The sequence below is a fragment of the Rattus norvegicus genome, chromosome 11, assembly GCF_021556685.1.
Source record: "Rattus norvegicus strain SHRSP/BbbUtx chromosome 11, alternate assembly SHRSP_T2T, whole genome shotgun sequence".
NCBI lineage: Eukaryota > Metazoa > Chordata > Mammalia > Rodentia > Muridae > Rattus > Rattus norvegicus.
In genome coordinates this window covers 16310323-16327857 of record NC_141544.1, presented here as the reverse complement: position 1 = coordinate 16327857, position 17535 = coordinate 16310323, and the positions used below count along the sequence as shown (strand labels likewise).

The following is a 17535-nucleotide window of genomic DNA, read 5'->3' as shown; positions in this document are numbered from 1 at the left end:
TAGGGAAATGACACCCTTCATAATAGTCCCAAATAATATAAAGTAACTCGGAGTGACTTTAACCAAGCAAGGAAAAGATCTGTACAATAAGAACTTCAAGCCTCTGAAGAAAGAAATTGAAGAAGACCTCAGAAGATGGAAAGATCTCGCATGCTCATGGACTGGCAGGATTAACATAGTAAAAATGGCCATTCTACCAAAACAATCTACAGATTCAATGCAATCCCCATCAAAATACCAATCCAGTTCTTCAGAGAGTTAGACAGAACAATTTGCAAATTCATCTGGAATAACAAAAAACTCAGGATAGCTAAAACTATCCTCAAGAATAAAAGGACTTCTGGGGGAATCACTATCCCTGAACTCAAGCAGTATTACAGAGCAATAGTGATAAAAACTGCATGGTATTGGTACAGAGACAGACAGGTAGACCAATGGAACAGAATTGAAGACCCAGAAATGAACCCACACACCTATGGTCACTTGATTTTTGACAAAGGAGCCAAAACCATCCAATGGAAAAAAATAGTATTTTCAGCAAATGGTGCTGGTTCAACTGGAGGTCAACATGTAGAAGAATGCAGATCGATCCATGCTTATCACCCTGTACAAAGCTTAAGTCCAAGTGGATCAAGGACTTCCACATCAAACCAGATACACTCAAACTAATAGAAGAAAAAGTGGGGAAGCATCTTGAACACATGGGCATTGGAGAAAATTTCCTGAACTAAACACCAATGGCTTATGCACTAAGATCAAGAATCGACAAACGGGATCTCATAAAACTGCAAAGCTTCTGTAAGGCAAAGGACACTGTTGTTAGGACAAAACAACAACCAACAGATTGGGAAAAGATCTTTACTAATCCTACAACTGATAGAGGGCTTATATCCAAAATACACAAAGAACGCAAGAAGTTAGACTGCAGAGAGACAAATAACCCTATTAAAAAATGGGGTTCAGAGCTAAACAAAGAATTCACAGCTGAGGAATGCCAAATGGCTTAGAAACACCTAAAGCAATGTTGAACATCTTTAGTCATAAGGGAAATGCAAATCAAAGAAACCCTGAGATTTCACCTCACACCAGTGAGAATGGCTAAGATCAAAAACTCAGGTGACAGCAAATGCTTCAAGGATGTGGAGAAAGAGGAACACTCCTCCTTTGTTGGTGAGATTGCAGACTGGTACAACCATTCTGGAAATTAGTCTGGTGGTTCCTAAGAAAATTGGACATTGAACTACTTGAGGACCCAGCTATACCTCTCTTGGGCATATACCCAAAAGATGCCCCAACATATAACACAGACACATGCTCCACTATGTTCATAGCAGCCTTATTTATAATAGCCAGAAGCTGGAAAGAACCCAGATGCCCTTCAACAGAGGAATGGATACAGAGAATGTGGTACATCTACACAATGGAATATTACTCAGCTATCAAAAACAATGACTTTATGAAATTCATAGGCAAATGGTTGGAACTGGAAAATATCATCCTGAATGAAGTTACCCAATCACAGAAAAACACACATATTATGCACTCATTGATGAGTGGTTATTAGCCCAAATGCTCAAATTACCCTAGATGTACAGAACACATGAAACTCAAAAGGGATGACCAAGATGGGAATGCCTCACTCCTTCTGTAAAAGGGGAACAACAATACCCTTGGGAGGAAATAGGGAGGCAAAATTTAGAACAGAGGCAGAAGGAACACCCATTCAGAGCCTGACCCACATGTGGCCCATATATATACAGCCACCAAACTAGATAAGATGGATGAAGCAAAGAAGTGCAGGCTGACAGGAACCGGATATAGATCTCTCCTGAGAGACACAGCCAGAATACAGCAAATACATAGGCAAATGCCATCATTAAACCCCTGAACTGAGAATGGGACCCCCATTGAAGGAATCAGAGAAAGGACTGAAAGAGCTTTAAGGGGCTTGAGACCCCATATGAACAACAATGCCAACCAACCAGAGCTTCCAGGGACTAAGCCACTACCCACAGACTATACATGAACTGACCCTGGGCTCCATCCTCATAGGTAGCAATGAATGGCCTTGTAAGAGCACCAGTGGAAGGGGAAGCCCTTGGTCCTGCCAAGACTGAACCCCCAATGAACATGATTTTTGGGGGGAGGGCGGTAATGGGGGGAGGATGGGGAGGGGAACACCCATACAAAGGGGGAGGGGCAGGGATGGGGGGTATGGTGGCTCAGAAACCGGGAAGCAGAATAACAAATGAATTGTAAATAAGAAATACTCAGTTAGTAAAGATGAAAAAATAGAATTATATAAATAAATACACTATTGCTTGTGTCTTAGTTGTAAAATGGGGAAAAAGGAAATTGCGAAACAAGGAGATAAGCCATAGAAGGAATGTAAAATTTACCAAATCCTACCAATTATGGTTATATACATTAGGCCTGACAGATTTAAAAAAAATATATACCAAGTTAACCTTGAATTTCTTATTAGAAATATTTCTTTTTCTTAGTATAGTCACTGCTTACGCAATCATTTTCATAAAGCACAACACAGTTCATTGTTTACCCAAAATTCAGTTTTAACTTAATATTCTGAAGAATTTTAGCTTCTTACATATGGTAAACTCAATCTGCTAAGTATACAAATTGCATCTTTTTTTCTTTTTTTTTTTCTTTTTTCATTTTTTCGGAGCTGGGGACGGAACCCAGGGCCTTGCGCTTGCTCTACCACTGAGCTAAATCCCCAACCACAAATTGCATCTTTTTTTTTTTTTTCAATGTTGCTATCTTTATTTAGTTACCACTGTGAACATTATATTTTGTTTATTAGACTTTCTTTTTTTTTTTTTTGAAATTTTTTTTTTTTTTTATTAACTTGAGTATTTCTTATATACATTTCGAATGTTATTCCCTTTCCCGGTTTCCGGGCAAACATCCCCCTCCCCCCTCCCCTTCCTTATGGGTGTTCCCCTCCCAACCCTCCCCCCATTGCCGCCCTCCCCCCATAGACTAGTTCACTGGGGGTTCAGTCTTAGCAGGACCCAGGGCTTCCCCTTCCACTGGTGCTCTTACTAGGATATTCATTGCTACCTATGGGGTCAGAGTCCAGGGTCAGTCCATGTATAGTCTTTAGGTAGTGGCTTAGTCCCTGGAAGCTCTGGTTGCTTGGCATTGTTGTACTTTTGGGGTCTCGAGCCCCTTCAAGCTCTTCCAGTTCTTTCTCTGATTCCTTCAATAGGGGACCTATTCTCAGTTCAGTGGTTTGCTGCTGGCATTCGCCTCTATATTTGCTGTATTCTGGCTGTGTCTCTCAGGAGCGATCTACATCCGGCTCCTGTCGGTCTGCACTTCTTTGCTTCATCCATCTTGTCTAATTGGGTGGCTGTATATGTATGGGCCACATGTGGGGCAGGCTCTGAATGGGTGTTCCTTCAGTCTCTGTTTTAATCTTTGCCTCTCCCTTCCCTGCCAAGGGTATTCTTTTTCCTCATTTAAAGAAGGAGTGAAGCATTCACATTTTGATCATCCGTCTTGAGTTTCGTTTGTTCTAGGGATCTAGGGTAATTCAAGCATTTGGGCTAATAGCCACTTATCAATGAGTGCATACCATGTATGTCTTTCTGTGATTGGGTTAGCTCACTCAGGATGATATTTTCCAGTTCCAACCATTTGCCTACGAATTTCATAAACTCGTTGTTTTTGATAGCTGAGTAATATTCCATTGTGTAGATGTACCACATTTTCTGTATCCATTCCTCTGTTGAAGGGCATCTGGGTTCTTTCCAGCTTCTGGCTATTATAAATAAGGCTGCGATGAACATAGTGGAGCACGTGTCTCTTTTATATGTTGAGGCATCTTTTGGGTATATGCCCAAGAGAGGTATAGCTGGATCATCAGGCAGTTCAATGTCCAATTTTCTGAGGAACCTCCAGACTGATTTCCAGAATGGTTTTACCAGTCTGCAATCCCACCAACAATGGAGGAGTGTTCCTCTTTCTCCACATCCTCGCCAGCATCTGCTGTCACCTGAGTTTTTGATCTTAGCCAATCGCACTGGTGTGAGGTGAAATCTCAGGGTTGTTTTGATTTGCATTTCCCTTATGACTAAAGATGTTGAACATTTCTTTAGGTGTTTCTCAGCCATTCGGCATTCCTCAGCTGTGAATTCTTTGTTTAGCTCTGAACCCCATTTTTTAATAGGGTTATTTGTTTCCCTGCGGTCTAACTTCTTGAGTTCTTTGTATATTTTGGAAATAAGGCCTCTATCTGTTGTAGGATTGGTAAAGATCTTTTCCCAATCTGTTGGTTGCTGTTTTGTCCTAACCACAGTGTCCTTTGCCTTACAGAAGCTTTGCAGTTTTATGAGATCCCATTTGTCGATTCTTGATCTTAGAGCATAAGCCATTGGTGTTTTGTTCAGGAAATTTTTTCCAGTGCCCATGTGTTCCAGATGCTTCCCTAGTTTTTCTTCTATTAGTTTGAGTGTGTCTGGTTTGATGTGGAGGTCCTTGACCACTTGGACTTAAGCTTTGTACAGGGTGATAAGGATGGATCGATCTGCATTCTTCTACATGTTGACCTCCAGTTGAACCAGCACCATTTGCTGAAAATACTATCTTTTTTCCATTGGATGGTTTTGGCTCCTTTGTCAAAAATCAAGTGACCATAGGTGTGTGGGTTCATTTCTGGGTCTTCAATTCTATTCCATTGGTCTATCTGTCTGTCTCTGTACCAATACCATGCAGTTTTTATCACTATTGCTCTGTAATACTGCTTGAGTTCAGGGATAGTGATTCCCCCTGAAGTCCTTTTATTGTTGAGGATAGCTTTAGCTATCCTGGGTTTTTTGTTATTCCAGATGAATTTGCAAATTGTTCTGTCTAACTCTTTGAAGAATTGGATTGGTATTTTGATGGGGATTGCATTGAATCTGTAGATTGCTTTTGGTAAAATGGCCATTTTTACCATATTAATCCTGCCAATCCATGAGCATGGGAGATCTTTCCATCTTCTGAGGTCTTCTTCAATTTCTTTCCTCAGTGTCTTGAAGTTCTTATTGTACAGATCTTTTACTTGCTTGGTTAAAGTCACACCGAGGTACTTTATATTATTTGGGTCTATTATGAAGGGTGTCGTTTCCCTAATTTCTTTCTCGGCTTGTTTCTCTTTTGTATAGAGGAAGGCAACTGATTTATTTGAGTTAATTTTATACCCAGCCACTTTGCTGAAGTTGTTTATCAGCTTTAGTAGTTCTCTGGTGGAACTTTTGGGATCACTTAAATATACTATCATGTCATCTGCAAATAGTGATATTTTGACCTCTTCTTTTCCGATCTGTATCCCTTTGATCTCCTTTTGTTGTCTGATTGCTCTGGCTAGAACTTCAAGAACTATATTGAATAAGTAGGGAGAGAGTGGGCAGCCTTGTCTAGTCCCTGATTTTAGTGGGATTGCTTCAAGTTTCTCTCCATTTAGTTTAATGTTAGCAACTGGTTTGCTGTATATGGCTTTTACTATGTTTAGGTATGGGCCTTGAATTCCTATTCTTTCCAGGACTTTTATCATGAAGGGGTGTTGAATTTTGTCAAATGCTTTCTCAGCATCTAATGAAATGATCATGTGGTTCTGTTCTTTCAGTTTGTTTATATAATGGATCACGTTGATGGTTTTCCGTATATTAAACCATCCCTGCATGCCTGGGATGAAGCCTACTTGATCATGGTGGATGATTGTTTTGATGTGCTCTTGAATTCGGTTTGCCAGAATTTTATTGAGTATTTTTGCGTCGATATTCATAAGGGAAATTGGTCTGAAGTTCTCTTTCTTTGTTGTGTCTTTGTGTGGTTTAGGTATAAGAGTAATTGTGGCTTCGTAGAAGGAATTCGGTAGGGCTCCATCTGTTTCAATTTTGTGGAATAGTTTGGATAATATTGGTATGAGGTCTTCTATGAAGGTTTGATAGAATTCTGCACTAAACCCGTCTGGACCTGGGTTTTTTTTTGGTTGGGAGACCTTTAATGACTGCTTCTATTTCCTTAGGAGTTATGGGGTTGTTTAACTGGTTTATCTGTTCCTGATTTAACTTCGATACCTGGTATCTGTCTAGGAAATTGTCCATTTCCTGAAGATTTTCAAATTTTGTTGAATATAGGTTTTTATAGTAAGATTTGATGATTTTTTGAATTTCCTCCGAATCTGTAGTTATGTCTCCGTTTTCATTTCTGATTTTGTTAATTTGGACACACTCTCTGTGTCCTCTCGTTAGTCTGGCTAAGGGTTTATCTATCTTGTTGATTTTCTCAAAGAACCAACTTTTGGTTCTGTTGATTCTTTCTATGGTCCTTTTTGTTTCTACTTGGTTGATTTCAGCTCTGAGTTTGATTATTTCCTGCCTTCTACTCCTCCTGGGTGTATTTGCTTCTTTTTGTTCTAGAGCTTTTAGGTGTGCTGTCAAGCTGCTGATATATGCTCTTTCCTGTTTCTTTCTGCAGGCACTCAGCGCTATGAGTTTTCCTCTTAGCACAGCTTTCATTGTGTCCCATAAGTTTGAGTATGTTGTATCTTCATTTTCATTAAATTCTAAAAAGTTTTTAATTTCTTTCTTTATTTCTTCCTTGACCAGGTTATCATTGAGTAGAGCATTGTTCAATTTCCACGTATATGTGGGCATTCTTCCCTTATTGTTATTGAAGACCAGTTTTAGGCCGTGGTGGTCCGATAGCACGCATGGGATTATTTCTATCTTTCTGTACCTGTTGAGGCCCGTTTTTTGACCAATTATATGGTCAATTTTGGAGAAAGTACCATGAGGAGCTGAGAAGAAGGTATATCCTTTTGCTTTAGGATAGAATGTTCTATAAATATCCGTTAAGTCCATTTGGCTCATGACTTCTCTTAGTCTGTCTACATCACTGTTTAATTTCTGTTTCCATGATCTGTCCATTGATGAGAGTGGGGTGTTGAAATCTCCCACTATTATTGTGTGAGGTGCAATGTGTGTTTTGAGCTTTAGTAAGGTTTCTTTTACATATGTAGGTGCCCTTGTATTTGGGGCATAGATATTTAGGATTGAGAGTTCATCTTGGTTGATTTTTCCTTTGATGAATATGAAGTGTCCTTCCTTATCTTTTTTGATGACTTTTAGTTGGAAATTGATTTTATTTGATATTAGAATGGCTACTCCAGCTTGCTTCTTCTGACCATTTGCTTGGAAAGTTGTTTTCCAGCCTTTCACTCTGAGGTAGTGTCTGTCTTTGTCTCTGAGGTGTGTTTCCTGTAGGCAGCAGAATGCAGGGTCCTCGTTGCGTATCCAGTTTGTTAATCTATGTCTTTTTATTGGGGAGTTGAGGCCATTGATATTGAGAGATATTAAGGAATAGTGATTATTGCTTCCCGTTATATTCATATTTGATGTGAGGTTATGTTTGTGTGCTTTCATTCTCTTTGTTTTGTTGCCAAGACGATTAGTTTCTTGCTTCTTCTAGGGTATAGCTTGCCTCCTTATGTTGGGCTTTACCATTTATTATCCTTTGTAGTGCTGGATTTGTAGAAAGATATTGTGTAAATTTGGTTTTGTCATGGAATATCTTGGTTTCTCCATCAATGTTAATTGAGAGTTTTGCTGGATACAGTAATCTGGGCTGGCATTTGTGTTCTCTTAGGGTCTGTATAACATCAGTCCAGGATCTTCTGGCCTTCATAGTTTCTGGCGAGAAGTCTGGTGTGATTCTGATAGGTCTCCCTTTATATGTTACTTGACCTTTTTCCCTTACTGCTTTTAATATTCTTTCTTTATTTTGTGCGTTTGGTGTTTTGACAATTATGTGACGGGAGGTGTTTCTTTTCTGGTCCAATCTATTTGGAGTTCTGTAGGCTTCTTGTATGTCTATGGGTATCTCTTTTTTTAGGTTAGGGAAGTTTTCTTCTATGATTTTGTTGAAGATATTTACTGGTCCTTTGAGCTGGGAGTCTTCACTCTCTTCTATACCTATTATCCTTAGGTTTGATCTTCTCATTGAGTCCTGGATTTCCTGTATGTTTTGGACCAGTAGCTTTTTCCGCTTTACATTATCTTTGACAGTTGAGTCAATGATTTCTATGGAATCTTCTGCTCCTGAGATTCTCTCTTCCATCTCTTGTATTCTGTTGGTGAAGCTTGTATCTACAGCTCCTTGTCTCTTCTTTTGGTTTTCTATATCCAGGGTTGTTTCCATGTGTTCTTTCTTGATTGCTTCTATTTCCATTTTTAATTCCTTCAACTGTTTGATTGTGTTTTCCTGGAATTCTTTCAGGGATTTTTGCGATTCCTCTCTGTAGGCTTTTACTTGTTTATTAATGTTTTCCTGTGCTTCCCTAAGTGTGTTCAGGTCTTTCCTGAAGTCCTCCAGCATCCTGATCAAATATGATTTTGGAACTAGATCTTGCTTTTCTGGTATGTTTGGATATTCCATGTTTGTTTTGGTGGGAGAATTGGGCTCCGATGATGGCATGTAGTCTTGGTTTCTGTTGCTTGGGTTCCTGCGCTTGCCTCTCGCCATCAGATTATCTCTAGTGTTACCTTGTTCTGCTATTTCTGACAGTGGCTAGACTGTCCTATAAGCCTGTGTGTCAGGAGTGCTGTAGACCTGTTTTCCTCTCTTTCAGTCAGTTATGGGGACAGAGTGTTCTGCTTTCGGGCGTGTAGTTTTTCCTCTCTACAGGTCTTCAGCTGTTCCTGTGGGCCTGTGTCTTGAGTTCACCAGGCAGCCCTCTTGCAGCAGAAAACCTGGTCCCACCTTGGTCCCGAGGCTCAGGTTTGCCCGTGGGGTGCTGTCCAGGGGCTCTCTGCAGCGGCAGCAACCAGGAAGACCTGTGCCGCCCCCTCCGGGAGCTTCAGTGCACCAGGGTTCCAGATGGTCTTTGGCTTTTTCCTCTGGCGTCCGAGATGTGTGTGCAGGGAGCAGTCTCCTCTGGTCTCCCAGGCCTGTCTGCCTCCCCGAAGGTTTAGCTCTCCCTCCCACGGGATTTGGGTGCAGAGAACTGTTTATCCGGTCTGTTTCCTTCAGGGTCCGGCGGTGTCTCCGGCAGGGGTCCTGCCGCTCCTGGGCCCTCCCCCACGGGAGCCCAGAGGCCTTATACAGTTTCCTCTTGGGCCAGGGATGTGGGCAGGGGTGAGCAGTGTTGGTGGTCTCTTCCGCTCTGCAGCCTCAGGAGTGCCCACCTGACCAGGCGGTTGGGTCTCTCTCTCACCGGGTCTGGGAGCAGAGAGCTGCTGCGGGCCGGGATCCGCGGGTGTGGGACTTCCGGTAAACACAGAACGTGCCCGGTTCTAGAGAAATTCTGCTTCCGTGTGTCCCAAGCTCACCAGGCAGCTTTCTTGCAGCAGAAAATTTGGTCTTACCTGTGGTCCCGAGGCTCAAGTTCGCTCGTGGGGTGCTGCCCAGGGGCTCTCTGCAGCGGCAGCAACCAGGAAGACCTGTGCCGCCCCTTCCGGGAGCTTCAGTGCACCAGGGTTCCAGATGGTCTTTGGCTTTTTCCTCTGGCGTCCGAGATGTGTGTGCAGGGAGCAGTCTCTTCTGGTTTCCCAGGCCTGTCTGCCTCTCTGAAGGTTTAGCTCTCCCTCCCACGGGATTTGGGTGCAGAGAACTGTTTATCCGGTCTGTTTCCTTCAGGGTCCGGCGGTGTCTCCGGCAGGGGTCCTGCCGCTCCTGGGCCCTCCCCCACGGGAGCCCAGAGGCCTTATACAGTTTCCTCTTGGGTCAGGGATGTGGGCAGGGGTGAGCAGTGTTGGTGGTCTCTTCCGCTCTGCAGCCTCAGGAGTGCCCACCTGACCAGGCGGTTGGGTCTCTCTCTCACCGGGTCTGGGAGCAGAGAGCTGCTGCGGGCCGGGATCCGAGGGTGTGGGCCACAAATTGCATCTTAAAAAGACATACATTCAATATAAGTATGAATGGTGATATTTTTCCCTTTCAGATATTAACGTGCCATGGGGACAAAAAGGAAAAGAAAAGGGTCATCAGAGGCATTTTCTCTCATTTGTTTACAAATCTTTCCTGTTATTTGTAACCTGTTGGTGTTTTTGTAAACAGATAAAAATTAGAACCTGTCTGGGAAGTCATAACATTGGTAGCTTCTTAGGTTAGTGGCATTCAGGGATAACATGCAGATCCAATAAGAATGCAAACCTAATAAAGAGGCCTCCTTACACTTTGCATTAACTACCAAGGAAAATGAAGATGGATAGAACTCAAACAGCCTCCACATTATTTTAAACTGCAGTTTTCTTTTTAAGCTACAAAACCACAAACAGCTTTGTTTTCAAACAAATGTAAACTTTCTCTGCCATAAAACTAATGATGATCCAAGAATAAAATTCATGACCTAAAAGAAAATATAAATGACATTGTATTTATCAAAATTGCAGTCAGGGGGCTCTTTCCAAAAACAGAAGAGAAACTTAAAGCTCATGCTGTCTTGCCATATCATCCTTACTTCCCTTTTCAAAGCTATAACAGATTTTTTTTAATTCTCTTTCATAAGCAAAGGAAACTCCAATCACTACATGTTAAATACGTGATTTTTAAAAAAATAATTTTCCATGATTTTTATGTAAAACACAAAAGGCTTATCTTCACATAACTTTTAAGAGAATCCCTCCTTCTCTACTGAGCACGTCAAAATGCAGCTGTGTTTGACAGAGCAAAGATCTAAACAATAATGAGTAAGCTCTTTACCACATCCCATTCTCAAACATGCTGAAAAAAAATTACATTAAACTGTCTGCAAGTAAATGTACTATTTATTCCACCTCAAGCCTGTTCATTACAGAAAAAAAAAGTTTTGCCATGATGTTTACTCAAGAAAATAATAACTATTGACACTCTTTTTAAAAGTGGACCTTGTTCAAGCTGATACTTTATTTCCTAGATTAAATATTTACTAGTTTGTTAATGATTAGTCCTAGAATTTTTTAAAACATTCTTCATATGTGCATTTAGTTAAATAACAACTTTCAAACACAGTCTAGAAAAGCTATGCCCCCTCAGACTCTGAGTACATAAGATGCCCTTCACGCCTTCGTTGTCCTCGGTGAACTGTCTGCCTTGTCAAGCAGTCAAAGAGGATGAGTTAAACATGCAGGGGATGAGGCCATGACTATGTTCTTTCAACATTTCCATCTCCAACTTCCCCAGTGTGTGGTAATTTCCATTTTTCCTCAGCTGCTGTGAAAATATATCACTTCTCATCCATGGAAATTGTACATTATTGTATTCCACCTCCTTGCATACAATATTAAGTAATGATAATAAAAATAATGAGGACTGATGTCAATTAAATAATACTGTTTACCCTGTTAAGCTTCATGACATCATCGTTACAATGCATACCACAATTCTAAAGGTAAGAGTTTCTACCCTTAGACTACATAGTTTATACATAAAATTTACTAAGGGAGTAAATCCTAAAGGATTTATAATAAATCCTTAGCAACACTTCTTACAGTGACTTTTATTATCTCTGCATTAAAATAATGAAACTTGGCCTTTGAAAGCTGATGTAACTTTCCTGAGTTCATAGTAATAAATGAGGAAATGAGATGTTTAAGGATGTTCTGTTGGATCATGCATTCATCTCCCAGTGTTGTACTTCATATTGGTATGGTTTGAATGAATCTCACAAAGTTTCTATTTTAGAAACTTAATTCCCAGTGTAATAATACTGGGAGGTGGGGCCTACAGAAAAGTGTGTTAGTTATTATTTCTCTGCTCTCGTGAAAGAATGAATGCCCTTTCGGGGGGGTATTTCATTAAGTGAATTTTGCACACTTACTGTTTTTTGTTTTTCTATCTTCTGCCATGGGTAATAAAAGACTCTTCAAAAATAACAGCCCCTTTATCTTGGACTTCCCAGATGTCAGATAGATAGATGGATAGATAGATAGATAGATAGATAGATAGATAGATAGATAGATAGATAGATAGATAGACAGAGAGATAAACAGAGAGATATGTAAATAGATGATAGATAGATACATACATACATACATACATACATACATACATACATTGATGGATGGGTGTAGAGAGATGATAGATACATAGAGAGATAGAGAGATGATTGGTAGGTGATGATGATGACAGAGAGAGAGAGAGAGGGGGGGGCAGACAGAGAGATAGATAATAGGTAGGTAGTTAGATAGATATAAATGATATAGACCTAAACATAGAACCATTTAAAATAACCTAGTTTGCAGCATTCTGTTAAAAGAGCACAAAACAGACTACAACTGCTGACAGCTGAAGTCCCAGTCTCAGATATAAACATAGGCTCTTATTGTCCTCACACCCCTACTTCTGCCATAACTTCCTCCTTCTCCTCCACACTCCCACATGCTTGGCATCCTCCTCATCTGAGTCTCAGCAAGAGTCAAAGACAGTACACATTGTACTGTATGGAAACATGCCTGTTTGCCTCCTTTCCTGCAGCAAGTGCTTCCCATAGTGTATAATCTTATTGATGTTTTCCATATGGTTGCAGTTTAATCCCCCTTCCCTGCCAACCAGGCTACTAAGCCACTGTCCCTTGAAAATAACAATCAGAACATTTGAGCAATGTAATGTGCATATATGTAAATGCCCCTTAAAATCACCATTAGCATCTTCAATATAACAGATGGTGAAATGGCTCAACAGTTCAAAGTACCTGCCATGAAGCCTGGTGACCTGAGTTCACAGCCTGACACCCATGAGGTAGAAGTAGAGAACCTGCTCCCACACGTTGTCTACCTACCATCCACATGCACAGCCTGGATTGTGTGTGTGTGTGTGTATGCATACATACATATATACATACAAATAAATAATTAAATAAATGTCTCTAAAATTTGGCTTAATCTGTCTGATGAATCAACAAATTGGTGCCAATGACCAGCAGAGAATAGCGGTGTTCTCAAAGAACAGTCTTAGTGCCGGCATGTTTATTAGGTGGAGAGTCATTGTTAAATGACTAATCATGACTCATTTGCCTCTTGACACGTACAGAAAACTTTTCCATATGGAACAGAGCCATTGCTGCAGTTGATTACATAAATCCTCCTCAAACATCATCATCTTTTCTCTAATAATAAGGCACAAAGAGAAAAGAAGGATGAAGAGTTCATTTCACATAAGCACTCCAAGCATGCTCACTTGAATCAGGGACTGGTTAGGATTGAATCACTGAGAATACCATTGGAATAAAATGGTTTAATTAAGATGTTAAAGCTAAAAACAATTTCTAAGCTAAAATCTAAAGAATAGGGAAGTTAAAACATATGTTCAATTTGCCACCTAAAGTCAAGGAAGCACACTTGGGCGATCTTTCCCCCAGACCCCCAAAGTAGGTCCTCCCCAGAAAGTAGAATGAAACGATGCTGTGGTTCTCACACACATTGCTAAGCTGCACATATGACTACACTTCTGCCATGTCTACCTCCTCTTCAGCTTTTCAGTCCTGTACAATGCAGAATATTGGACCTCATACATTGGCTTGGGGGAGCAGGTAGCATGAGAAGATTGGAAATGTGTGTATGTATGTGTGTGTATGTACATATATGTACATGTTCATATAAATGCATATACATATACATATTTGAAGCATATAGTGTGGTACCAATGTACAGTGGACCTTTATCCAGCTCAAAGAAAAATGAAATCAAGAATTTTGCAGATAGATGGATGGAATGGGAAAACATACTGATTGAAATGACTCAGACCCAGTAAAACAAACACTGAATGTTCTCACTCACGTGTATGTTAGCATCAAATCTATGTACAGTTGAATTGTGCATTTGATTTGGCATATCTGTAGAATCCAGGAATCTACAAAGGGATTATTGGTTTGGGGGAAAGGACAGAGATGTTAAAGGAGGAAAAACAATAAAATGCAGCTGCTAGGGAGGTAAAGGGAGAATGGTAGGAGGGAGATTTAAGTAGAGAGGGGAATGGGAGCATAGGACAGAGGTAGTCGAGAGAAGAATAAGTAACATTGAAGATGTTTGAAAAAGCCATATTAAACTCTACTACTCTATAAATGTCCTAAATGTGTGAATTGTACATATTTATATTTATATGTGTTTTAGTTAGGGTTTTACTGCTCTGAACAGACACTGTGACCAAGGAAAGTATTATAAGAACAACATTTAATTGGGGCTGGCTTACAGGTTCAGAAATTTAGTCCAGTATCATCAAAGCAGGAGTAGAGTAGCATCCAGGCAGGCATGGTGTAGGCAGAGTTCTACATCTTCATCTGAAGGCTGCCAGGGAAGCTCACTCCCAGGCAGCTAGGACTAAAGTATCAGAGCCCACACCCATGGTGACACACCTACTCCAACAAGGACATACCTCCTAGTAGTGCCACTCCCTGGGCCGAGCATATACAAAGCATCACTATATATACATATATATGTTTATATATATACATATATATATATATATACGTGTGTGTGTGTGTGTGTGTGTGTGTGTGTGTGTGTGTGTGTGTGTAGTTTAGTGTGTTTAATCGGGAATTTTTTTACAGCTATTATACTAACCACCATGTAGAACCAACAAATGGTTCTTAAAGGAATAAGTAGGAACAGATAAGTAAATAAATGTATGGGTTCAGAGTTGTGCTGCCAGTGAAAGATTCTAGAAGGCAGCCTGAGTACTTGCAGCACTCCGCACAGCAGCATCCATGCAGCATCCATGTAGACCTGGTCACGCTATAGCACACAGCATCCATGTAGACCTGGCCATGCTATAGTATAAATACTCATCCTGTGGAATACTCCCTTCCATTTGAAGACACATCTGATACATCACAAAAGCTTTATTTCATCGAAATGCATTTTAACGAGCCTGTGACTGGCATAGAGCTCTGAAGGAATTCCTGTCTCTTGGAGAGAATGGTGGTTAAGAACATGTTTGCTCCCCCTCCTTTAATATTTCTCTCCCCTTCCCCAAACCAATAATTCCTGGATTCTGCAGATATTCGGAATCAAATGTACATATCAAAAGTTAGCTGTGTTTTTAATTTAGGGGTATTTGTGATGTTTCTGTGCCTCTGTTTTTTTAATCTATGAGAAGACATAGTGACAGCTTTTATCTCAGGAATAAATGCCTTGAGACATGTAAAATAATATAGCACCTACAAAACAAAGACTCGGAAACAATATTGTTATTGTCTTAGTCAGGGTTTCTATTCCTGCACAAAACCTCATGACCAAGAAGCAAGTTGGGGAGGAAAGGGTTTTTTCAGCTCACACTTCCTCATTGCTGTTCATCACCAAAGGAAGTCAGGACTGAAACTCACACAGGGCAGGAAGCAGGAGCTGATGCAGAGGCCGTGGAGGGATGTTACTTACTGGCTTGCTTCCCCTGGCTTGCTCAGCTTGCTCTCTTATAGAATCCAAGACCACCAGCCCAGGGACAGCACCACCACAATGGGCTGGGTCATCCCGGCTTGATCACTAGTTAAGAAAAATGACTTACAACTGGGTCTCATGAAGGCATTTCCACAACTGAGGCTCCTTTCTCTGTGATAATTTCATCTTGTGTCAAGTTGACACATCAAACCAGCCAGTACAGTTATTATTAACCTAATTTAAATATCCAATATGTAGGTTTTCATAAAGTCTTGATAGAATTGAAGTTACAATCTTGTCTATTTATAATGCTATTATGCAAACTATTTGTGTATAGTCTCATTAACTATTCACAGAAGAAAATAAATTAAACTATTTCCCTAAGAGCTGATAGTTTAGCCTGAGGACAATAAAGTTAGAAACCACGAACAAGCAAACTGTAGAATGTAAATAACTATTAGATTTAAAAAGAATGTGTAATTAGGTTTTTAATGCGTCATCTGACTAGATCATCAACCTGTCAAATTTTTATGCTGACTGAAGTGTGAGAAGCTTTTGGTTTTTGGCTGATGAGACTGCAAGTCTTCATAGACTAATCTACCCCAGTAAAGATATTTGAAATACAGAAAGAAGCCGGTGTTGTGCGGCAGAAATGGCATCTGTGGTGAGCTCCATGTCAGGTAACCATTCAATGTCCCTAGTGATACAAGGACATACAGTGGAAACCTGAATAAGAGTGAGGGTGAGAGCCTAGTGAAAGGCTATTTTTAAATTGGACAAAGTAAATGGTTTGTTGAACTTCTATTTATAGGTGGCAGGAAAAAATAGTCATAAAGGAAATTAATACCCAACTATGGTTGGCTCCACTTGTTTTCCTGTCTTTTTTTATTGTCTATGAATATCACTGTAGAAGATTTATTAGTTTTCTAGATTTATTAATAGAGAGGGTTCTGGTAAACTGCAATATAATTTGCTTGACATATTTATAATTCATATTTATATGTCATATAATGATAAAATATGACCAAGGTTTAAACGGAGTTTCTGGCATTAAGTGCCATTTTGTTAAGTAAATTCTACAGGGTGACACAGAGAGAGATCAGTTGACTTATCCAATAATGCCCCTAGTTTTTCACTGGTCCTCTTTCCTATGGCATTCATTTATAAAAGCCTATGTAGCTATTTCCAGAGAGCTTGTCTCACCTTATTTTCTTCTCAAAATGGAGTTTCAGAATAATTTCTCATGCCAAAATTGTGTATCAGGCAAACTAAAATGGAAAGATATTTTTGCTTATAATACAGTAGATGTTAGTACCTTTAATTCTATTCTCATAGTGCTAAGTATTCTCATAAACAGCATGGCACAAAAATTAATTTAAGGGGCTGGAGAGATGGCTCAGTGGTTGAGAGCACTGCCTGCTCTTCCAGAGGTCCTGAGTTCAAATCCCAGCAACCACATGGTGGCTCACAACTATCTGTAATGGGATCAGATGCCCTCTTCTGGTGTGTCTGAAGTCAGCGACTGTGTGTACTCCCATACATGGAATAAATAAATTTTAAAAATTAATTTAAAAGCTATTCAGAAGGTCAGTGGGTAAGATCACTTGCTGTGGAAGCATGAAGACCTGGGTTCAAGTCTGGGCATACTGTGAGATATGCAGACAGATAGACAGACAGACAGACAGACACACACACACACACACACACACACACACACACACACGCACACACACACACATGAGAGAGAGATTTTAATTGAATCTATAATATGAAATATGTGAAGAGAGAAAAAAGAAATTAATTAATTTGTCACATTTCCCAAATGTGCCACTGGCTTTGGAGTAAGCTTCTCATAAAAGATCACAGACCTTTCTAAAACTCTTTGCAGGGAGAATACATAAGAACTGACAGGGAGGGCCAGCAAGATGGCTTGGCAAGTAAAGGCTCTTGCCAATATTCCTGTCACCAGAGTTTAATCTCTGAAACTCTTGTAGTGGAAGGAGAGAGAACTGACCCCTCAAAGTTGACCACCATATGTGTGCCATGATATGCATGATCACTCACAAACAGAAACACGCACACATGTACACACACGCACACACACACACACACACACACACACACACACACACACCAAACAAATGTGAAAAATAAAATTTTTGAACAGTTTAAAAATGGC

The 17535-nt window shown here is 40.2% G+C and overlaps 1 long non-coding RNA gene across 1 annotated transcript in view; it reads right to left on the bottom strand.

Moving 5' to 3' along the window:
* Positions 1–17535, bottom strand: part of LOC148002463 (LINE-1 retrotransposable element ORF1 protein-like) — an 80025-nt gene that overhangs the window by 19445 nt on the left and 43045 nt on the right. Inside the window, exon 2 of the long non-coding RNA XR_015632880.1 lies at positions 9375–9891. This is a non-coding gene — a long non-coding RNA (LINE-1 retrotransposable element ORF1 protein-like). The remainder of the gene's footprint in view (positions 1–9374; positions 9892–17535) is intronic.